Consider the following 24,982-nt stretch of genomic DNA (forward strand, 5'->3'; position numbering starts at 1 on the left):
TACAGGAACAATACATACATACATACATATATATCTATTCAAAACGAGATAGAGATTAGTTGGACGATAACCCTAAAGTTCTTAAGCTAAGTGCGCCAAAAAAAGACCTCTTACAGAAGGTGTTAGATTTGAGTTGAGTCTTAAAATAAGCATGGGACTTTAAGAGGCAAAAATGAGAAGGAAAAACACTATAGGTATGTAGGTAAAAAGGCAGAGATAAGGTCTAAGCCAGTAGAAATTGGTTACAGAATGTATGAAGGAGAATAAAGAGGATGTAAGAACTTTGCAATAGTAGAAAGGGCCCAGATTGTGAAGAGACTTCAGAGGCTCTCTTTTCTCTATGGGTCAAAAGACTTTTAGGGTACTACAATTTAGCTCTAACCTTAGGCACTCAACTTACATTCTAGTCAATCCAAATAACTAGAAAAAAAAAGATGATTTGAAAGGTAGGGAATAGAGTGTGGGGAGATAAGAATTGTAAAAATACAAAACAACAAAAATAGAGCTTAAAAGCAAATAATATAACACAATTATGATCATAACCTACTGTAGCTAATATGAACTCTTCAGAAACAAGACAAGCCTGATGGATAGTTTCTAGAGAAAGAAGGGAGAAGATATGAAGTTTTTATTGAGGATAAAGTTGAAAAGATCAGCAAACTTGTCCAGGAAAAACTACAGGGAGGCAGGGCTAAGAAAACAGAGTGAATAGAAGCATTAAAGATAGCTTGTTCTTCCTTTGCCATACCCACACACCCCCCACATCCCCCCATACACACCACTTCAACAAAGATTAAGAGAATGCACCAGATTGAAGTCGCATTAATTGGAAAAATCAGGAAGAAATCACATTGAGTCATTTTTTTCAGCCCAAGGTGGAGGACAAATAAAAAGGTCTAGAGACATTGGGTAAGGGGTCTGGCCATGAACATTTGAAGAGGCAGAGTAGAGAGAGAGCTGAGACGGGGCACCAGGTTAGGAAGCAAAGGGACAGAAAGAGATCTCAGGCGATCCCTGAGTAAATACTGATACAGGAACATGTGTCATGTGGAAGCGCTGTTGCCCACTATCTATTTTTGAGTTATGGATTTAAGGTATAGAGAAGTAGTTATGAGCTTTGCCCCTAACTATATATTGAGCATAAGACAAGTTCTGGGAAGTAAAGGGTAGTTGTATGACTCTTGTCCCAAGAACAGAATTCAGTGTCCCAGTCCAAAGGAGAATCATGAGTTCTGTTCCTTCAAACCTGCAAAACCTTCCAGTGGGCCTATAGTAGCTGAGTCTAGTTGCAGCTCTCTGAAACTCCTAACTAGATACAAGCCAGTAGACCCACACATGGATCAGGAACTTACAGAATTCAGATTGAAAGGGCAGTGAAAAGACTAAGATCAGGGATGGAGAATCTTATTTTCTGCCAAGAATCATTTGAATATTTGTAACATCATTTATGGGCTATACACAATTGTAAATTTAAAGAACTCAATCATTGTTGTAGTTTGCTAGTTTGGTCTTTTTTTTTTCCTTTCTCAGTATTTTTTTTCCCTTTTTGATATGATTTTATTTGTGCAACATGACAAACATATAAATAGGTCTAAAAAAACTTCACATGTTTAAGCTATATTGGATTGCTTGCTGTCTTGGGAAGGGGGAGGAGGGAGAAGAGAAGAAAAATGTAAAACATAAGGTTTTATAAAGGTGAATATTGAAAACTATCTTTGTATGTATTTAGAAAAATAAAATATTACTAGAATCTTTTAAAATGAATATCAAAGAACTTAAAGAATAGGTGACAACACATGTGTTTGCCTTGGCAGGGCGAGACCAAATAATTTCACAAGTTTTATATGGTCCACAGGTCAAATGTTCACCACCCCTGCCCTCTATTATGCCACATGGCGGATCCTAAAAGCTTGAAGGCTTCCAGTCAGAGCTGTAAAAGGAACAGAAGAATATAAAAAGAATCAGATCAGATATGCCTACTGAATCCCAGAAGCATTTAGAATGCAATCCTAATATGGGGTCCAAAGTTAAAAAGTAAGGTGAAAGAATGAGACAACAAAAAAAAGAAAGAATGTGACCACAAAAAGCTAGTATGGTGACAGGTGAGCTCAAGATATAAACATAAAAGAAGAGAATTTATCAAAAAAAAAAAAAAAAAAAAAAAAAAACAACCACAATTAAAGCCTGAAAGAAAAATGTGGTTGGACATAATCCAATAAGAATTCTTAGAAGAGTGAAAGAAGAAGCTATTTTAAAAACTATTTTAAAAACCAAAGAGAATAGTAGAGGAACTACTAGGGAAAAAGATAAGAACAAAGAAAGAAAGATAAAAGTTAAGAGCTTGAAAAGAGGTAATACTGCTGAGGACAATAACTCTTTGAAAATTAGAATTGGTTAAATGGAAGCTAATGACTCCATGAAACATGAAGAAAATTTTTTTTAAAAGTTTAAAAAAACTTCAGGAGGTAGGGTAGAAGAAAATCTGAAATATCTCATAGGAAAAAATGACCTAAAATAGATTAAGGCAAGGTTGTTTAAGAGTCACTGGATTATCTGAAAACCATGAATAGATAAAAAGCCTGTACAGCATATTTCAAGAAATCATAAGAGAAAACTATTCAGATATCTTTTAGGTACTACATATTACTATTTGCATATCAGGGACCAAAGAACAAAGTAAAATTGGAAAATATTCAGAATTACTAATCATATTCTGAGAGAAACCTCAAAATAAAAACTCCCAGGAATCTTATACCCAAAATACATAACTTTCAGATCAAGGAAAAAATATGACAAGCAGCCAGAAAGAAAGATTGCAAGTACTCAGAAGTCACAATCAGGATCATGCAAGATTTAGTACCTGCCACTAGGAAAGAATGAAGGGTTTAAAATATGATAATCTAAAAGACAAAGAATCTAGACTTATATCCAAGAATAATCCATGTAGAAAAAAACTGAATATAATACTACATGGGGAAATAGGCATTTAGTTCAATAAAGGACTTCCAAGCATTCTTGATGAAAAGACCAGAGCTGAATAGAAATTTGACATAAAAACATAAGAATCAAGAAAAAGCATAAATAGATAAACACAAGTGAGAAATCAAAAGGGACTAAAAAAGGAAAAAACTATTTACATTCTTATTAGGAAATGTAGCATCTCAAAATGTTATCATCACCTAGGGCAGTGGTTCTCAAACTTTTGTTTTCAGTATCTTTATCCTAGTAAAAAGTATTGAGGATCTCTCCACAGCATTTTTGTTTATCTGGGTTATATTTATAGACATTTACCATATTAGAAATAAAAACTATTTTTGAATTTGTAGACTCTCTAAAAGGGTTAGAGATCCCCAGGATTCTCTAGACCATACTTTGAGAACCACTGACCTAGGGTAATAGAGAGCATCTAAATGCAAACATTGCCTACATTTGTTTTGTTATGTCTAGATGATATCAAAAATTAAAATGTAATGGGTGGGGAAGAGAAGTACACTGAGAAGAAAAGGGAGAGAAAGAATGGGAAAAATTATTTCACAAAAATGAGGTGCACAAAGTTATACAAGAACAAGGTAGTAGGAACAGTGAACAATACAAATCTCACTGTCAGCTGAACTGATCAAAGGAGGGGGAAAACGTTATGTACACACACACACACACACACACACACACCTGCCTAGTTAGATATAAACATGTATCTTATCCAATGGCGAAAAAAGAAAGAAAGGGATTAAGAGATAATGTGGGAAATTGGGGGAAGATGAAGTTAGAAGCAAAACAGAATCTTAAAAGGAGGTTTGAAGCTGGGGGGGGGGGGGAAGTACAAGAAAATTGGTTGTTTGGTTGCTGTCCTTTGTTCTCAAAGTTATAGTGTATCTGACTGTCAGACTAATGTTAGCTCAAAATGCTTAGACACAAATAGTCCCTATGAACATTCTCTAATGTTGTACTTCTCACATTTTTTCTGACTAATTCAATTCCACTTTCCTCAAATTGCACAGCATCTTCTCTGATGATGGCATACCATTCTGGGTGGTCTTGTGTCAGTGTCTCTCATGTCATACAACCAATTTTAAAGCAGTTCAAGAGAATTGGATTAGGGAAATACATAGTAATAATCACTATGAATGAGAATGAATTGAACTCATCCATAAAATGCAAGAGGATAGATCAAAATGGGTCCATGATCTAGGCATAAAGAACAAGATTATAAATAAATTAGAGGAACATAGGATAGTTTATCTCTCAGACTTGTGGAGGAGAAACAAATTTGTGATCAAAGATGAACTAGAGACCATTACTGATCACAAAATAGAAAATTTTGATTATATCAAATTAAAAAGCCTTTGTACAAACAGAACGAATGCAAACAAGATTAGTAGGGAAGCAACAAACTGGGAAAACATCTTTACAATTAAAGGTTCTGATAAAGGCCTCATTTCCAAAATATATAGAGAACTGACTCAAATTTATAAAAAATCAAGCCATTCTCCAATTGATAAATGGTCAAATGATATGAACAGACAATTTTCAGATGATGAAATTGAAACTATTACCACTCACATGAAAGAGTGTTCCAAATCACTATTGATCAGAGAAATGCAAATTAAGACAACTCCGAGATATCACTACACACCTGTCAGATTGGCTAAGATGACAGGAAAAAATAATGATGAATGTTGGAGGGGATGTGGGAAAACGGGGACACTGATGCATTGTTGGTGGAGTTGTGAGCGAATCCAGCCATTCTGGAGAGCAATCTGGAATTATGCCCAAAAAGTTATCAAACTGTGCAAAGCCTTTGATCCAGCAGTGTTTCTATTGGGCTTATACCCCAAAGAGATACTAAAAAAGGGAAAGGGACCTGTATATGCCAAAATGTTTGTAGCAGCCCTGTTTGTAGTGGCTAGAAACTGGAAAATGAATGGATGCCCATCAATTGGAGAATGGCTGGGTAAATTGTGGTATATGAATGTTATGGAATATTATTGTTCTGTAAGAAATGACCAACAGGATGAATACAGAGAGGCTTGGAGAGACCTACATGGACTGATGCTAAGTGAGATGAGCAGAACCAGGAGATCATTATACACTTCGACAACAATATTGTATGAGGATGTATTCTAATGGAAGTGGATTTCTATGACAAAGAGACCTAACTGAGTTTCAATGGATAAATGATGGACAGAAACAGCTACACCCAAAGAAGGAACACTGGGAAACGAATGTGAACTATTTGCATTTTTGATTTTCTTCCCGAGTTATTTTTACCTTCTGAATCCAATTCTCCCTGTGCAACAGGAGAACTGTTTGGTTCTGCAAATATGTATTATATCTAGGATATACTGCAATATATTTAACATATATAGGACTGCTTGCCATCTTGGGGGGGGGTGGAAGGAGGGAGGGGAAAAAAATGAAACATAAGCGAGTGCAAGGGATAATGTTGTAAAAAATTACCCTGGCATGGATTCTGTCAATACAAAGTTATTATTAAATAAAATAAAATTTAAAAAAAATGCAAGAGGATATCAGAATAGATTAATTAGAAACCAAATCCTAACAATATATTATTTAAAAGAAATCTATTTGAAACATAAAGAAAATGGCAAATTAAAATAAGGAGGCCAAGCATAATCTATTACGCTCCAGCTGAAGCAAGAAAATGGATAGAAATCATGATTTAAGACAAAGCAAAAGCAAAAATTGACTTAATTAAATGAGATAATATGCAAGGAAATGACATTTTGCTGAAAGATACCATAGATAATGAATCAATATGAATATTAAGTATATATGCTCCAAAATGGTATGGCATTTAAATTCTTAGAGAAAAAGTTAAATGAATTATAGTAAGAAATAGATATTAAAGCTGCAACAGTAGGGGGCCTCAGTATATCCCACTTAGAACTTGATAAAGTGAAAAAAAAAAAAAGAAAATTAACAAGAAGTAATTAAGGACCCAATAGGAAGAGTATATCTACTTCTCAGCTATGCATGCCATATTCCTATAGAAGGCAATAAAAACTTTACAAACATGCAGAAAGCAGAAACATTAAAAATATCTTTCATTGACCATAATATCATAAAAATTGCATTCAGTAAATGAATCTATGAAACAAAGATTAAAATTTAATTAGAAACTAAATAACAATCCTATAGAATGGGTAGGTCAAAGAAAAAATTATAGAAATAATCACTATCTAAACAAAACAGAGAACAATAATACCACATACCAATATTTATATGATGCAATCAAAATTGTACTTGAGGAAAAATTTTGTCTCTAAACTCTTTCATTAATAATAGAGAGAAAGAACAGATCAATAAATAAGTATACCATTTAAAAAAACAAAAAAATAATTTTAATATCCTCAATTAAACACTAGAGTAGAAATTTTAAAAATCAAAAGAGAAATAAACAAAATTGAAAGTTTTAAAAATAAAATAATAAATAAAACCGTTTTTTTAAAAAAAGCAACAAAGTAGAAAGTAATTAATTTGGTGTTTTTTTTTTTTTTTAGTAGTAGTTAGCATTTATTTAGCATATAAGGCAGGCAAAGAATTGTACTTTTGATCTTTACAAAAGTTCTGGGAAGTAAGTACTATAATTACTTCCCTTTTCCTGGTGTGCTGAAGCTGAAAATTATTGACTTTCTCAGAATTATTCAGCTAGTAAGTGTGTGGGACAGGATGAAAACTCAAATCTTCCTGTCTTTAAGTACAAAATTTTATCTACTAGAAGCCTAGGAATCATGCAACCATTAACAAGGAGCCAATGAGCAGGAAATAAAACACAGACAAAAATAATATAAATTGAACATCCTAAGTGCCTCTGTAAGTCAGATATTAATGCTATTGAGAATTCCTAAGAAGGAAAGATAATTTCTGACTTGTGTGACTTAGAAAGGTTTCATGGAGGAAGAGATAGCTTTAGAACAGGGTAGAGAAGAATGAGTAGCATTTCCACAAGAAGAAATGGTGGTAAGGATAATGGTGGTGCTGGGGGGTATGGAAAGGATAATACATGCAGAGAAAAAAGTGGAAGCAAAGGTATAGAGGCAGGAAACTACATGATATGTTTCAAAAATTAATTTGATTTTTAAAAAATAAACACAAAGTGTCAACATCAAAAAATTGAAAAAAAGGTAAATTCACAACTGATGAGAAAAAAAAAGGAACTATTAGGAGGTTTTTCACTTAATTGTATGCCAATAAAAGTGACAATCTAAATGAGGTGTATGAATATTTACAAAAATATAAACTGGCCAGATGAGCAAAATAGGAAATAAAATAATTAAATAATTGTCTTAGAAAAAGAAACTGAATAAGTCATAAATGAATTCCCATGGGAAGAAAACAAAAGATAAGATGGATTTACAAGTGATTACCAAATATTCAAAGAACAATTTATTTCAATATTGCATAAGTTATTTGAAAAAATAAACAAAGAAGGGATTCAACAAATTCCTTTTATGACATAAATATGGTCTGGATACCTAAAGCAGAGAAAGTCAAAAGAAAGAAGAAAAAAATGAAACCCAAATTTCATTAAAGAATATTGATGCAAAATTTTAAAATAAAATGTTAGATTATAGAAATATGTCACAAAGATCATATTTAATGATGATACTGGATTTTATCAGGAATATAGAATTGATTCACCATTAGGAAAAAACACTTACAAGTATTATTGACTATATCAATAACAAAAACAAGAAAACTCTTGTGATTACTTGTAAAGATGCCAAAAAACTTTTAATACAATTATAACACATTCCTGTTAAAAATATTAGCAATCATAGTAATAAATTGATTTTTATTAAAATTATACGTGGTATTTATCTAAAACCAAAAGCAAGCATTATCTGTAAGCAGTGCATCATGGAATTTTCTTTTCTTATCCAATATCTCTCTTTTTCATTTTCTTGGATTGTTTTTATTTAAAGTTACAGAAATTAGGTCTATATTTTCCTTCATCTATCTTGAAAATTGGGCTTTTGTTTCAAATTATGATTTTCACCCTTTCTTTAAATACAAATTTTCTATTTAATTATTTTACTTAATCCTTTTTTTAAGGTAACCCTGCTTTTACTAGTTCTCTTATTCTCATTCCAGTGTCCTCTTTTTGTTTGTAACTCCTTTCTCCTTAGCATTTTGTTTATTCATTCTTTTTATCTGCTTACATATTTCTTCCCTTCTTTTTTCTTTTCAGTCAAATAGATCCCTTTTTCCTCTCTTCCCCTTCAGCTAGCCCTATTCATTAGTGTTTTTAAATTCATTTTCCGCCCATTTCTAAAAATAATTTTTTTCTCTGACTTCAGCATCCATCTTCTTCTGTTGAATGTAGACTCTCATTCTCTGAATCATGACCCCCTATTTAACTAGCCTCTCTCTTTTGTATGTATTCTTCATCATTCAATTATATTTGACTAGGCTTCTATTCCAGGTTCTCCCCTCTTTCTGCCATTACTTAATAGAGTTGAATATTTGGATTCTCCTTTTCCATTGTGCCTTCCTCCCACAATAATGCCAATCATTGCAATTATTGCCAGAATACTGTCACATGATAGGGCCCTTCTCTTACCACTGATCCTAACAGTATAGATTTAGAGAGCCAAGCAATTCATATATTCCTATGGACCATATAGCAATTCCAATATTCCTTTTCTTTAAATAAGACTGTACTGTTTACTAAGTACTTCTAAGCATATTAACTCATTTCTTTACAGATAAGGAAATGAAGCCTTAATAAAAATAAAGTAATTTGAGCAAGTTCAGACAATACAAGCTGCGGAGATAGGATTTTAATATAATTCTCTTTATTCCTACTTAAGAATTCTGTGTAAAGCACCAGCAGCGATCTAACTCATGTCTTTGGCTGTCCACTATCCACTTTATTGATTTATTTATTGTTGGGTAATTGTGGTTGAGAGCAGGATCACACAGCTAGGAAGTGTTAAGTATCTGAGGTCAAATTTGAACTCAGGTCCTCCTGACTTTAGGGCTGGTGCTCTATCCACTGCACCACCAACTTGCCCTAAAGTCCAGTACTTTATCCACTACACCATCCAGCTGCCTCCCCTCTTCTATATCCACATGAATGAAAAGGAATAAAAGCATAAATCATTTAAAAGATTCAAAAATCACCATATTTTTGGTGGTGGTTGTTGTTTCTGATTCTTTGATTGCAATAACAGACATCTTCCCAGTTGCATTTCCCTTTGGCTTATCTTTAAATATGTTTTTGTCACACTAGCACACCTATGACTTGCTGGAACACTACAGTAACTGTGGAATCAGAGGATTGACAATGCTATTCACAACCAGTATGACCTCAGCTAGAGTCATACTGGGGATCCGTGATCTTATTTGTAAAGCAAGGCATAAAAGATATCTAAGGATATTGCTACTTCCAAATCTTATAATAGCATGCCAAGGAAAGGCAACCCCAAAGTATGTTAGTGTGTAAGAGGAAAACTGCCTGAGGTTAAATAATAACTATGGATAATCCACAAAGCAGTTATTTGAGGATTTACTGTAGAGGGTGGGTAGCTTTCCCTCTCCAGTTTTTCCTGTGAGTACTGTGAGTAAATCTATCAATTTACAACTCTCTCTTTCTTGGCAGGGCCTTTCACATAGTCTCCAAACAAGAGAAAAATGCCTCATCTCAATATAAAATACTTAATCCCCTTATTGCATATTTCTATAAAAATTTTTTAGCATCTAAAACAAATAATCCTGGTAAACTTTGAAGCCCATTTTTATCCATCAGCAGCAAAAAAGTTTTCATCAATTTGATAAAATGTGACTGAATAGCAGATCATTAACAGAATCTGAATGCAAATTGAAGCATGCTATTTTCATTTTCTTTAGTGTATGTGTATATGTGTGTGTGTTTTCCTTTTTGTCTTTCATAACATGGCTAAAATGGGAGTATGCTTTGATATACTTGCACACATATAACCTATGTCAAATTGCTTACTGGTTTAGGAAAAGGAGAAAGGGAGAAAAAAATTGGAACTCAATTTTTTAAATGAATGTTAAAAATTGTCTGTATATGTAACTGGAAAAAGATACTATTTTAAATGAAAAAAAATGAAATATTAAACTATTTCTTTAAATGTTTTAAAATTATATATTAAAATATATTAAAATTAAAAATTGATTACAAGCAGTGTTCTTCAACTCAACACCATTGCCACAAGACCCTTGAACATTAGACATTACCTATCAAGCATTTATTATTTCTGATAAAAATTTCAAATTAAAAAAAAAAAAGATTCTTTTTGTGGTAGGAAGTGACATGAAAAAAGAGGCAGAGGGAGGGGATGCTCTGAAAGACCAAACCTGCTTTAAACTTCCTTGCCAGCTGATAGATAGTGAGTGCTTATGTTACATAAAAGATAAACCCCAAGTTCCAATTTCACCTGCTGTGCCTGTCACAATTTAATTGGATATGATCTGATACAGTAATTCTCACTTTCCCAGCTCAGTCCTGCCCCTACATGTAATCTCACAATGCCCTTGAAACACACGGCTTAATAAATCAGCACTATTCAATGACAAAAAAAATAAAATACAAGCATACCAGTTAGAGAAAACAGGTCAGTGGAAAGCTAACACAATCCGTTCAAAGCAGCTTCTTACCAGCAGGCTCCCCACACATAGGCCCTCACCAAATGTTTTAGCTAAATGCAAAGACACAATAACTTTCAGCAGTCCTCCCTGCTGATAGCAGTAAGCTGTGACTATGTTCTTGCTTTCTAATGCATGTAACTGATAGAGTTGTTGCTCGGAGTTTTACTAATTTTTTTCTTGTTTAATTGTTTTAATTTTCTATTTATTTCACTAGACCAAGAGTAAACATTGAAAGTTTCCATAATATTTCCTAAGCCAAGTACCTATATAAATGTATACATATATCCACATGTATAGGAAAACACATGTGTGTGTGTGCTCACATGCTATATTGAACAGAGTTATAGAAGGAAGATTGGATTTGGAATCAAAAGACTGGAATTCAAATAATGATTTTGACAATACCAAGACTGGACAAGTTGCCTCATTTTGGCCATCTGTAAAATAAGGGGATTGGACTAGATTTCTAAAACTCTCCCTTTTAGCCTTAAATCCTATACCTTCTAATTGTAAGTTGCCATTTATTCTGCTTGACTACAGAGTAAGGACCAAATTTTAGATTTTGTTTTAAGAACAGAACAGCAATTTTCTAACTGGTGTATGGAAATCACATCAAGATCCATTACTAATCCTTTTAATTTGGTGGAGTTGAAAGAGTACTAGGTTCAAAGACCAGATTTTGATCCTGAACTCTATTATGTATTAGTTGTATGTCTTTGTGAAGATTAATTTCTCTGAGTCTCAGTTTCTCATGTAATTTTTGTTTTATGAACTGTTGAAGAGGAAAGAGATTTTTCAAAATTATCATTATTCCCTACTTCATAAGATTATCCTAAGGGAAGTTCTTTATAAACTGAAAAAGGACTAGGCAAATGTAAATTGGGGTTAATTTTATCAATATCATTGCAAACATTATTGTTTTTTATAAATATATTATTTATGCATTTATGTACCATTATTATTACTTTACAGTAAGAAAACCTTGTCTGACATTAGGAAAAAATTGAGTGGCTATATGAACATTATCTAAGGCTATATTTTATTGAAAAACCAAGGGCTTCTTTTCCATCTACTATAATGGATTACCCTGGGTTGTTGTTAAAGGTATCAAACCAGCATGGTCCCATCAACTCCCAGAGCATACTGGGTCTAAAGTGTTAGTCTGAGCTATTGCCCTTGAAAGATAAATATTGGCACACTCAGCAGGAAGGCCCTGATGGTGCTCTACTGCAGAGGCAAGGGGGGCTCTTTCTGGGCTCGGGAGGGTCCTCACCATATGGAGCTTCAGGAGCTGAAGTCGACACCTTGGCCTGCCTTTGCAAGGAAGCAAGCAGTCAGCACATGTGGCAGAATGGGAATCACAGATGCAACCTGCTTCATGAGAACAACAGATTTCAACAGAGGAGGTAGGGCTGGGAAAGCTTCTAACAGCAACCTGAGAAATTACATGACCTCCAGGTGTGGCCTTCAATACTGTGCTACGTCAGTCTGAGATTTATAAAAAAAAATATATATATATATATAGGAAGGAGGGGAAAGTCAAAATCAAAAGAAGAGAAAGAAGTTTTAAAATTGTTTTTAAATTGTTCATTTTTTTTATCCATAAACACCATGGGTTTCAAATCAATGAATCATCATTAGTTTACAATAGAGATTCTTAACCTGAGACCTATATTTAAAAATATGTATATTTTAATAAATGTTTCAATATAATTAGTTTACTTTGTAATACTAAATATTTTATCTTAAGCACTGAAAAACTGTATTTGAGAAAGGGTCTGCAGGTTTCACCAAAGTGCCAAAGGGGTGTGCCTTACACACAGACATGCACAGATTTAGAACCTCTAGACTAGAGATGACTATTCCCATCCTTTTTATAAGCCCTTTGTTAGATCGGTGATTCCTATGGTAAATATTCTCCCCCTTCCAATATAAGCTGTAATTGCTCTCTAAGTTATTAACCCAAGAATGTCTCATATAAATATAATCATAAATTCTCTAAAAAGGATCTATCCATATCTAGAAATAATCTTTCTCTTTTGGTATTTCAGAGATAATTACATAATACTTGCATTACACATGTGTTAGCCTCTATATTTATTATATGATACTAGATAGTATAGTGTAATCAGGAAAACTTGAGTTCAAATCTGACCTCACACACTTACCAGCTAGGTGACCCTAGACAAGGTCACTTACCCTAAGTTCCTCATCTGTAAAATGGGCTAGAGAAGAAATTGGCCAACTACTTTATTATCTCTGCCAAGAAAGCCCCAAATGGAATCAAAAAGAGTCTGATATACAGAAAAATGACTGAACAACAATGACAACAACATATTCATTATGTGACTGGCTTACCTCCTTTTCTAACTTTGGCAATCACAACTTTGGCAATGTATTTTTATGCTCGTCATTGTTAGTAGTAATAGGGTCTTACGGCCATCATGAATCCTTCCATTAGCTTTGGGCTGTCTATACTTTTAATTTTAATTTAATTATAATTTTTCATTTAAATTCTAAGCATTTGGTGGTTCCTAATGATTTATGGTCATATAGTATCACCAAGAGACAATGCTGTTAAAGATATAGACTTTGAGAGCATTAAGGACTGTCCTTTTCATCAATTATTATTGTTTCTATTGTAAGTATGTATTCCTTGATAATAAGATGGTGAAATATGCTTTTTTTAATTTAATTTTTATTTAATAATTACTTTATATTGACACTCGTTTCTGTTCCGATTTTTTTTTCCCTCCCTCCCTCCCTCCACCCCCTCCCCTAGATGGCAAGCAGTCCTTTATATGTTGGATATATTGCAGTATATCCTAGATACAATATATGTTTGCAGAACTGAACAGTTCTCTTGTTGCATAGGGAGAATTGGATTCAGAAGGTATAAATAACCCGGGAAGAAAAACAAAAATGCAGATAGTTCACATTCGTTTCCCAGTGTTCTTTCTTTGGGTGTAGCTGCTTTTGTCCGTCATTTATCAATTGAAACTCAGGTCTCTTTGTCAAAGAAATCCACTTTCATCAGAATATGTCCTCATACAATATCGTTGTCGAAGTGTATAATGATCTCCTGGTTCTGCTCATTTCACTTAGCATCAGTTCAGTGAAATATGCTTTTTAAAACATTTTCTTTTAAAAAATGACTTCATACTGTGGAAAATAAAGATCAAAAATGGGCTATTCTATTTTTAAAGGTCAAAACTAACACATCATTGGTACAAACTGTTTCCTGATCAGTTGTTAGCTTGCAAGCCATTGTGAAGTACAAGGACAGATTGCCAAAACTCCTATTTATTTACATTATCAAAAAGTTAATACCTATATTCATTACTTAAAATCCTCGGAGACTATATGGTGTAGTAGAGAGAGCTCTGGACAAAGTCAGATGATCTCTATCTACCATTCATATTTGTATAACTATGGCAAGTCACGTACTTACACTACTCCTGTTTGCTCATTTTGAAAGATGGGAAATATAGTATATGCAGTGTTCATGAAAGTATTCTGAGACTCTAATAGATCACCTTTCATAGAATGTCTGGAATGGTAAAGCACTATAAAAATACCAGCTCCATGAGGGGACAGATTGTTTCATTTTTGGTTGTCTTTGTATCTTGGTGTTGATCACATAGTAGATACTAAATTGAATTGTGTTTAATTTTGCATGTAAAGGCACAGATGTTATGCTTATCAAGTTTGCATAAAACACAAATTCAGAAGAGATTTCAAACATATTGGATAAAGAATATGCAAGGCTCAAAGGGATCCCAATGGGCTAAAACATTGAGCTAAATCTAATAAGATGAAATTCAATAGGGATAAATATCAAGTCTTATACTTGTGTACCAAAAAAATCACAAGAAAATACAAGATGGGAAAGGCATTAGATAGAAAATAGCTGTTCTAAAATAAAATAACTGAGAAGGGATTAAACTGCATAAAAGTATAGAGGGAATAATCATTGTGATAGCATAGTAAAAAAAATTAATGTGATTTGGGGTTGCATTAAGAGAGGAAGAGTTTCTGGAAATAATATGTTCATATTGGGAGTATAGTATTCAATTTAAGATACCATAGTATAAGAAGGGAATTGAAAAACTTAAGACTATGCAGAAGAAGACTTTGAATCTATGACACATCAGGATTAGTTGAAGGAACTCAGCATGTTTTTCCAGAAGAGAAGACAATTTAAGTTCAACTATTTAGAGGATGGAGGAGAAGGAATTAAACTTGTTCTTTTATGCCACAGAAAGCAGAACCAGCAGGGATAGATGGACCTCAATTTTGCTTTGATATCAGGAAAATCTTTCTGATAGTTTTGAGTTGTAAAGAAAAGGAAGGGGTTGCCTAGAAAAATGATGGACTTCTCTCACTTTGAGATTTTCAAGCAGAGGCTGGATGACAACTGGTCAGTTGTCCCTATATTTACAGGAACAACTAATTGGTAAAGTGGGTAGAATTCAAGTCAAAAGATTTAAACTAAAATCTGAACTCATATACTTATTAGCTGTATGGCTTTGGACAAGTCACTTAACCCTGTTTGCTTCATTTTTCTCATCTGTAAAATGAGCTAGAGAAGAAAATGACAAACCATTCTAATAATATTTTTGCCACGAAAATCCCAAATGGGGTCACTAGGAGTTGGACATGACTGAAATGACTAAACAACAGACAGATTATATACATACATACATATACATATATATATATAATTCTGTCACTATCATCTGGAGTTTGTCATAGCAATTGGTGAGTCAGGAAAAATACAAAAGTTTTTCTTTCATCTACAACAGTGACAGAAAGGGGGAAAGAACATGCTAAAATCATATGATTCTTAGATAGACTAAGCATTGATTTAATTGCTATTTCTCTCAAAGTAGAATATTTATCCAGTGATTGTTTGAAACTGAGCCACATTATCACAGATATTCTTGTTATATGTGAAGCCAAAAATAATCAGGATATTGCAGCTAAATGGAAATATGGTCCACAAGATCTTCTCAAAGAATCAAAGGAATTGGAGTTGAGTTTATTAGATATCCACCCATATGTCTGCTGACAAGGATAAAGAACTAAAGATGTTCTATAATAAACTCAATGGGATTCCAAACTAAGTCAACATTTGCCCTTATACTTAGGGACATCAACACAAAAGTGGTCAAAGAGAAGGAGAGAGAAAACTTTATTAGGAAATTTTGTTAAAGAAACAACACAAAATATAAAAGAGGCCAAAACTTTGTGGATAACTCAATATTTTAATTTCTGCAAGGTAAGAATACTTTCTTTATTTTAAAGTTGTAGTAAGTACAATTTTATTTGTATATTTCTGGGGGTAGTGTCTTATTTTTACAAAATTTTATTCTTTTATCTGTATACTTGATCTATTTTGGTAATCCTAGATTTGAAATTCAGGTTCAGGTCATTCAAATTCTTTTATGAATATTTCACACTGTTTATACAAACATAGTCTGAAGCATTATGGAAAAGACTAATTTTCTAAAGTAAGGTGGAGATACTGTGCTTCAGTGGATGCAAATATTTCCTTTCTGTAGTAGTGGAGCCTAGTTGTACCTAGCCACAAGAATATCATTTATTGGTATAGTGGACCCCTGATTATCAAATTAACCATTTCAACTCTTATAACAGTACAGGCTTCACAATTTAGATCACTTAAACTCAGTTAACTTACTACAGTTTTATAAGTTAAATAGATTGACAAAAATGGGAGAAGACACATAAGTAAAGTTGATGTTATATGAGCATGTGCCACACTTAAGGCATGTCAGGAAAAAAAAAACAACAACTATTTGCTGTCAGACCATAAAAAGCTACATTTATTCCAACATATGTTGATCTAGTCATAAGTAGATTCTGATCTGATTCTGGAAGTTGTTTCATTTTTCTGATTGAGATTTCATTTATTCTTATTCTTTGATCTCTGTTTTCTTGATTGTTTCATTTTGAGGCCAAAATTTTGTGGATGCATCTAAAATTGTCTTCAGGGAGAAAGAGATAGAGAAAGAAGGAAGGTGAGGGAGAGGGAGAAAGAGAAATAATCCTGGATAAATCTGAGTAATTATTATCAAAGCACAAAGTATCAGGTAAAAATCAATACCCAAATCTTATAGGAAAATGTCGCTTGAAATTTAAAAATCCTTTAATTTCTCCACTAAAACATGAATTCCCACTTTTCTACCAGCAATTTGCAGGTTATTTTTAAATGTGCAAAGAAGAAGGAAAAAGTAACTCTTATCACCTGGGAACATGACATTACAAACAGCTGAATTTTAGTTTTATCAAAACATTGGCCAGGGAACATAACATTTGGTTTTCCGCAGAACTAGGAAATGATGTGTAGAATGTGACACACCAACAGTTTGTTGCTGGGAGAAACAGCAATAACTAGCCAACAGTCACTCATGGAAGAGTCAAGGGTCCCACAACTAGCCATACTTTTTGACTTAGAAATTTTGTAAAAAGATGTGATGGATTCAAAGAAATGTTTTCATTATGTCCCTTTAGTATGGAAAGTAAAGTAATCTATTCATTAAATCCCTATTGTATGCAAAATAAAGTATATTCACTAAATTTCTACTGTATGCAAAATATATTCAATAAGTTCCAACAATGCTGGGGAACTCGAAGTTTAGATAAAACAATTACTATGGACTTACCAAATTTAAATAGTATAATTTAAAATAAAACAGGATTAAGGAGAAAATATTGTAAAGAGCACTGGGTGTGGAGGTTCTAAAATAAAATTCGGGTTTAATTATGTATTATTTATAGGACTTTGGGCAAGCAATTCATATTTCTGGGGCATAGTTTCAATATTTGTAAAACATAAGGTTTAGATTGGAGTATCTCTAAAGTCTTACCTAGTTCAAAATTTATGAATTATAACTACATTGTCATTGCTTCTTTATTAGTTCAACAAAATGTTGGAAAACCATAACTATAATAAAAAATGCTTTCTATGTTCCAGGCACTGTGCTAACCATTGCAATTATTACCTCATTTAGTCTTCACCACAACTTTGGGAAGTAGACATGTAATATTTTTCCCATTTTTCAGATGGGAAAACTGAAGGAAGTAGCTATTAAGAGATTTGTCCAGGATCACTTGGCAAATAAAGATCTGAGGTTACTTTTGAACTCAAATCTCCTTGAATCTAGACCCAATTCTCTATCCATTTTGCCACCTGCCTGTCCCCTAAAAAGGAAACAGGAAATGGGAGAGCAGGTTTTTATACAGTAACTTCATCTTCTTTTTTGATATAAAGTTACTAGGACAGTAGATCAGGAGACTGGCATAAACATGCTCAGAGTATGTAAGGCTTTAGATTAAATTATATCCTTGTGGACAAGACTGTAGGATGTGGGCTAAAATAATATGATTAGGTGGTTTTGGAACTGATTATTAGTAAATGGAATGATAGCATTCTGAAGGAAGTTTCCAGCAAAACATGCTAGAGATTTGTTCTGTGTTTAACAATTTTATCAGTGATTTGAATGAAAGTAGATATAGAAGGCCTGTTCCTTAAATGCAGGTGACACAAAGCTGAAGATACAATTAAGGTACTGGATGAAAGAGTTAAGATCCAAAACAAAACAAAACAAGACAAAAACATTTCACTGAGTTGGGACAATGGATTAAATATTAACATAGAATTTGCTTTAATCTCAGTGTATCTTATTGGTATGGGTTTGCCCTCTGGTGTTGCAGATCTCTGTGATCTGTACCTTCTTGTCCTATGTGCCTCTTGCCCCCCCAAAAAAGATATCCATACAATAACTTGTGGATTTTTTCTGTCTCTCTTGACGTTGCATAAACACCAATGAAGCACACAGACTGCCTATCTATTATCTTCAATTTTACTACAAGAACAATCCCTCTATTCCTTTTCTTTCTAATGATATATGCTTTACATTTCTTTCCTTACATAATTCTTCCATTATACATTGTCTATTGTAAATATTGTAGCCTATGCATACTTACTATGTGCTTCTCTCCTTGTTTCTTATTTGAACCACACCATAAATCCTTCAAAAACTGTGGAATTTTAAAATTCACAGAATTTTAGCATTATCAGAAAAATAATAATGTTAGGTCTTTTCATTTATAGACTCAGATCATTAAAAGATTGCTTTCCTCTTTCTTTTCAGTTTTGGGCCCAACATCAACCCTTGGAGCTTGGCGAGGCTAGACACTATAAAGCAGATATAATCTAGTTGGAGGTCAATATGAAGCTCTTTTAACATGACAAAATCTCCCATAGATTGTTCTCCACAAGCACAAACCCAAATACAATAGAAAAGAACATTGTTTTAGAGTTAGAGGAGCTGGGTTCAAATCCCAGTTTAGAGACATAATCTTTGGTGACATTGAGAAAATTCATCAATATCTCTGGTACTCTGCTTCCTATGTAGATGAGGGAGTTAGATTAGATGACCTCTAAGGTTCCTTCCAGTTTTAAATCTATAATTTGATTTGGGTTCATGATTTGGGTTCAAATTCCAGTTCTGCTATTTTCTGTCTTTGTCTAGGGTGAGAATTATTGAAGTCATACAATAAAACACCTCTCATGGAATGCTCCATAAAAGACCTAAGGAATACCCAAGTGTTGCTTAGGAGTCATGGCACCTGAATTTGGAGAAAAAGGAATGCCTCATCTCTGCTTGCTATTTTTTGTCATGGAATAACAGTAAATTTAACTTAGAATGTGCCCTGGATATAATCCAACTCCATCATTGTATAGATAAGAAATTGTTTTCACCTCCCTTTGCCTCAGTTCCCTTATTTGTAAAATCATTGGTGAATGAATGATTGAATAGTGACTCCAAAAAGGACCTAACCCCTGATCCACTATCCTAATTGATACATCCTTCCCACAGGAGTAGGCTAAATAGAAGGGAAAACAGAAATAGGTGAAATATATAAAAAAGGGGGAGGGAGTCTAAAATGGGAGGGCTTCTTGAGGCAACTGGTACTCATAAGTAAAATATTAGGGAGGAGAGAAAGGGGAAAAAGAAAGAGAAAAGTATAATTTGGCATTAATAAGATAGCAGGAAATACAGAATTAGTAGTTTTAACTGTAAATGTGAATGGGGTGAACTCTCCCATACAATGGAAGCAAATAGCAGACTGGATTAAAAGCCAAAATACTACAACATGTCGTTTACCAAAAAACACATTAAAGCAAGGAGATACATATAGAGTAAAAGTAAAAGGTTGGAGCAGAATCTATTATGCTTCAAGTGAAGTAAAAAAAAAAAAAAAAAAAAAAAAAAGCAGGAGTAGCCATCCTGATCTCAGATCAAGCAAAAGAAAAAAAATCGATCTAATTAAAAGAGATAAGGACGTAAACTCTATCTTACTAATAATGGAAACAATATCAATACTAAACATATATGCACCAAGTGGTATAGCATGGAAATTCCTAAAGAAGTTAAGAGAGCTGCAAGAAGAAATAGAGAGCAAAACTATAGTGGGAGATCTCAATCTTGCTCTCTCAGAACTAGATAAATCAAGTTGAAGAGGTAAATAAAATAGAAAACTTAGGTATGATAAATCTTTGGAAACAATTGAAAGGCGACAGAAAGGAGTACACTTTCTTCTCAGCAGTTCATGGAACCTATACAAAAATTCACCATATATTAGGAGATAAAGACCTCAAAATCAAATGTAGAAAAGCAGAAATAGTAAATCCATTTTTTTTCAGATCATGACACAATAAAAATTACATTCACTAAAAGGCCAGGGGAAAATAAATAAAGAAGTAATTGGAAATTAAATAATCTCATTCTAAAGAGGGAATGGGTGAAACAGCAAATCATAGACACAATTAATCATTTCATCCAAGAGAATGACTATAATGAGCCAACATACCAAAATATGTGGAAGGCAACCAAAATGGTAATACAGGGAAATTTTATATCTCTAGATATTTATTTGCAAATAGAGAAAGAAGATCAATGAATCGGGCTTGTAACTAAAAAAGCTAGAAAAAGAACAAATTAAAAACCTCCAATCAAATTTCAAACTTGAAATTATAAAAATGAAAGGAGAGATCAATAAAATTGAAACTAAAAAACTATTGAATTAATAAATAAAACTAAGAGTTGATTTTATGGGGAAAAATAGATAAATCTTTATTTAATTTGATTAGAAAAAGGAAAGAGGAAAATCAAATTGTTAGTCTCAAAAATGAAAAGGGAGAACTTTTCACCAATGAAGAAGAAATTAGAGCAATAATTAGAAGTTACTTTGCCCAATTTTATGCCAATAAATTTGATAACTTAAGGTAAATGGAGGAATACTGACAAAAACATAGTTTGTCTGGATTAACAGAAGAGGAAATATATTACTTAAATTGTTCCATTTTAGAAAAAGAAATAGAACAAGCTATTAATCAACTCTCTAAGAAAACAATCCCCAGGACCAGATGGATTTACATGTGAATTCTACCAAACAATTAAAGAACAATCAACTCCAATACTATATAAACTATTTGATAAAATAAGGAATGAAGGACTCCTACCAAATTCCTTTTATGACACAGACATGGTACTGATATCTAAACTAGGTAAGATGAAAACAGAAAAAGAAAATTACAGACCAATCTCCCTATTGATGCAAAAATCTTAAATAAAATATTAGCAAAGAAATTATAGAAAATCATCCCCAGGATAATATGTTATGACCAAATAAGATTTATACTAGGAATGCAGGGCTGGTTCAATATTAGACAAACTATTAGCATAATTGACTATATCAATATCCAAATTAACAAAAAAAACCATATGATTATCTCAATAGATGCAGAAAAAGTATATGATAAAATCCAATATCCATTCCTATTAAAAGCATTAGAGCATAATGGAATTTTCCTTAAAATTATCATAACATCTATTTAAAAACCATCAGCAAGCATCATATGTAATGGGGATATGTAATCAAATAGTGAATAGAGTATTCATACTAGTGTCAGAAAAACTGTGAGTTCAAATCTGGCCTCAGACACATACTAACTCTGTGAGTCTAAATGAGTCACTTAATCCTTTTTGCCTTCATTTCCTCAACTATTAAAATGAGATAACAACACATTCTTCCTAAGGTTGCTATGAGACTCAAATAGGCAATATTTTTAAAGTGCTTAAAACAATGTCTGGCGTATACAAGGTGCTTAATAATTGTTCCTTTCCTTCCTTTTTACCATGTATCAGAAAGTTTTGGTGGTAAAATATTGACAGATATTAAAAAAACACTGAAAGGTTCAGGCTATAGGGGGAAAATGCAATAATTGCTTACCATAGTGATGGTAATTATGGAATTGGCTGAGATAATTCTAAGATAGTGAAAAGGGAATTTCTTGCCTATTGGGATGCCAATAAGGGAGAAAATGAAGGAAGAAAATGCTGTTTCTCTAGCAACACAGCATCAAGAACTGGCCCTGGGGGATCAGGCAACTAGCTAAATCCCACACTGGAGGAGGCCAATAGGTAGGCCCATCCTACAATACAAGTCATAAGGGAAACCTACCCTCCATAGAACTCAAGTAGTTAAGACCTGAAGCCCCAAAAAAGCCAACAGTAAGACCCAGAGCCCTAGCACAGAAATCTTGGGACAATGCAGGACCTAAATCTCACATGAAAATATCAAGTCACCAAAAAGGCAAAAAAAAAAAAAATGAGCAAAAAGAAAAAGTATATGACTATAGAAAGTTACTATGGTGACAGAAAGGATCAAGGTATAAACTTACAAGAGGACAATAGTGTTAAAGCATCTCTACATGTGAAATTTTAAAGAAAAAATATATTTGATCTTAGACCCAAAAATAATTCCTGGGGAGAGGAGTGAAAAACAAATTTTAAAAATAAAAGAAAAATGGCAGGGTGGGGAAGTGGAATGAAAATAATGTAACAGGATCATGGGGCGGGGAGAGAAATAATAAAATGAAAAAAGAAATACAAAAAATAGATTTGACCAAATGGAAAAGGAAGTAAAAAAGCTCACTGAAGAAGATAACTATTTAAAAATTAAAGTGAAAGCCAAGTGGAAACTAATGATTCTAAGAGACATCAAGATATGTCAAACCAAAATCAAACAAAACTAAAAATGTAAAAAAATAATAGAAGAAAAAGCAAAATTTCTTATTGGAAAAACAGCTGACCTAGAAAATAGATCCAGGACAGATAATATAAGAATGGTTGGAGTACCTAAAAGCCATGATTAAGAAAAAAATTGCAGACAACATGTTTCAAAAAATTATCAAATTGACATATTAGACCAGGGGGCAAAATCGAAATAAAAGAAACCCCCAAAAGACCACCTGGACAAAAATTTCCAGGAAGTTCATGGTCAAATTTCAGAGCTCATAAATTAAGAAAAAAAAAAAAACAGTAAAAAAAAAAAACAATTCAAATATCATGGATCTATAGTAAAGATTACCCAGGATTTGGCAGTTTCCACATTAAAGAACAAGATGGTGTGGAATATGATGTACCAAAAGCCAAAGGAGTTAGGATTACAACCAAGAATCATCCACACAGAAAATTTGAATATAATCTTTCAGAAGAAAAAAAAATCAATACTTAATAAACTTTTAAGCACTTCTAATTAAAACAACAAAGATGAATGGAAAAATTGATTTCTAAATATAAGACTCAAGAGAAAGATAAAAAGTACAAAAGAAACAATAAAGATAAAAGATAAATTCAATTAAATTAAATTGTTTATATTTTTATATAAAAACATAATACTTGTAACTCTTAAAAACTTTATTGCTATTAGAACAATTAGGAGTATATGTAGACAAATACTATGGATATAAGGTAACTGTGATGGGATGATCCCTGCCTTCTCCTCCCTCAAAAAAAGAACAACAAAATAAAGGAATAACAAAGAAAGTTTCACTGCAAGAAGATGGAAGGGAAAGATTGAATGGGATAAAACTGTCCTACATAAAAAAGACATGTAAAAACCACAGAGAGAGAAGGGGAAAGATAGAAGAAGATGGGTGACAGGCAAGGCTTAAACCTGTTGTGATCTAGTTCAGATGGATCTGAATCGGTCCCTGTTCGGGCGCCAAAATGTGGTGAGCTTTTTCTTCTCAAAACACAGCCAGGTAATAAAAGTTCAGATCTTTTATTATCTCCAATATAGCCCGGTTAGCTTAGAGGCCTATCTCTCTGCTTGGTTCCAAGAGCTCTCTCCGAATGTCACCAAATCCAAAGGTCTGGTCCTTCAGCCTCTGCCTCTGCTTTCTTCAGCCTCCAGCCAGCTCCACTCTTCACGTCATTCCGGTGAAATCTCGACTTGTAGCTTCTTCACTCTGAAGAACTTCTTCGACTGGCCCATTGAAGCTCTATTTATGCTCCTTCAAGAGAGGGATTGTGGGTTTTCTCCCATAGTGCTCTCTGGCCCAAAGAGCTTCAAGGGAGGTGTGAACTCATTGAACTCCAATAAGTAAAGGTGTGAACACAAGCCTTGTATTAATTAGTCCTACTTAATACCTCATTTCAGGTTCTGCCCAAAACATCTTCTTGTAAGATTAGATCAACTCTAATTAGTTAGCAGTTTGTAAGGATTCCAACATAAACCTTACTTTTTTATTATTGCTTTTTATTTACAAATATATGCATAGGTAATTTTTCAGCATTGACAGTTGCAAATCCTTATGTTCCAACTTTTTCCCTCCTTCCCCCCATTTACATTGAAAAATTACCCATGCATATATCTCATAAATAAAAAGCTATATAATATATAGTATTTGGAAAAATATGCAAATAAGGAGCCTTAATGAATTCCTTTTACAATATAATTAAGATGCTGATATCCAAACAAGGAAGAGCCAAAACAGAGAAGTACAAAAGGTCATTGAAGAAAATAATTCCTTAAAAATTTAAATTTAGCAAGGAGAAACTAATGACTTCAGAAGATATCAAGATATGATTTTAAAAATCAAAAAAGTTTTTTTTTTTTTTTAAATAGAAGAAAATGTGAAATTTCTCATGGGAGAAACAACTGACCTAGAAAATAGACCCAGGGCAGATAACATAAGAATTACTGTAGTACCTGAAAGCCATGATTAAGGAGTAAAAAAGTACAGATAATATATTTCAAAAAAATTATCAAAGCAATAATAGACCAGAGCACAAAAATATAAATGGGAAGAAACCCCCAAATCACCACCTGAAAGATATCCTAAAATGAAAATTTCCAAGAACTTCATAATCAAATTTCAGAGTTCATAGATTAAGAAAAAAGTATTCTAAAGCAAGTCAAAAAGAAACAATTCAAATACCATGGAGCTATAGTCAAGATTACACAG

At 33.1% G+C, this 24,982-nt stretch overlaps 1 pseudogene; it reads right to left on the minus strand.

Moving 5' to 3' along the window:
* Nucleotides 1-16,006: 16,006 nt before the first annotated feature.
* Nucleotides 16,007-16,599, minus strand: LOC127559668 (transmembrane protein 126A-like; annotated as a pseudogene).
* Nucleotides 16,600-24,982: the final 8,383 nt, after the last annotated feature.

The sequence above is a fragment of the Antechinus flavipes genome, chromosome 4, assembly GCF_016432865.1.
Source record: "Antechinus flavipes isolate AdamAnt ecotype Samford, QLD, Australia chromosome 4, AdamAnt_v2, whole genome shotgun sequence".
NCBI classification, from domain to species: Eukaryota; Metazoa; Chordata; class Mammalia; order Dasyuromorphia; family Dasyuridae; genus Antechinus; species Antechinus flavipes.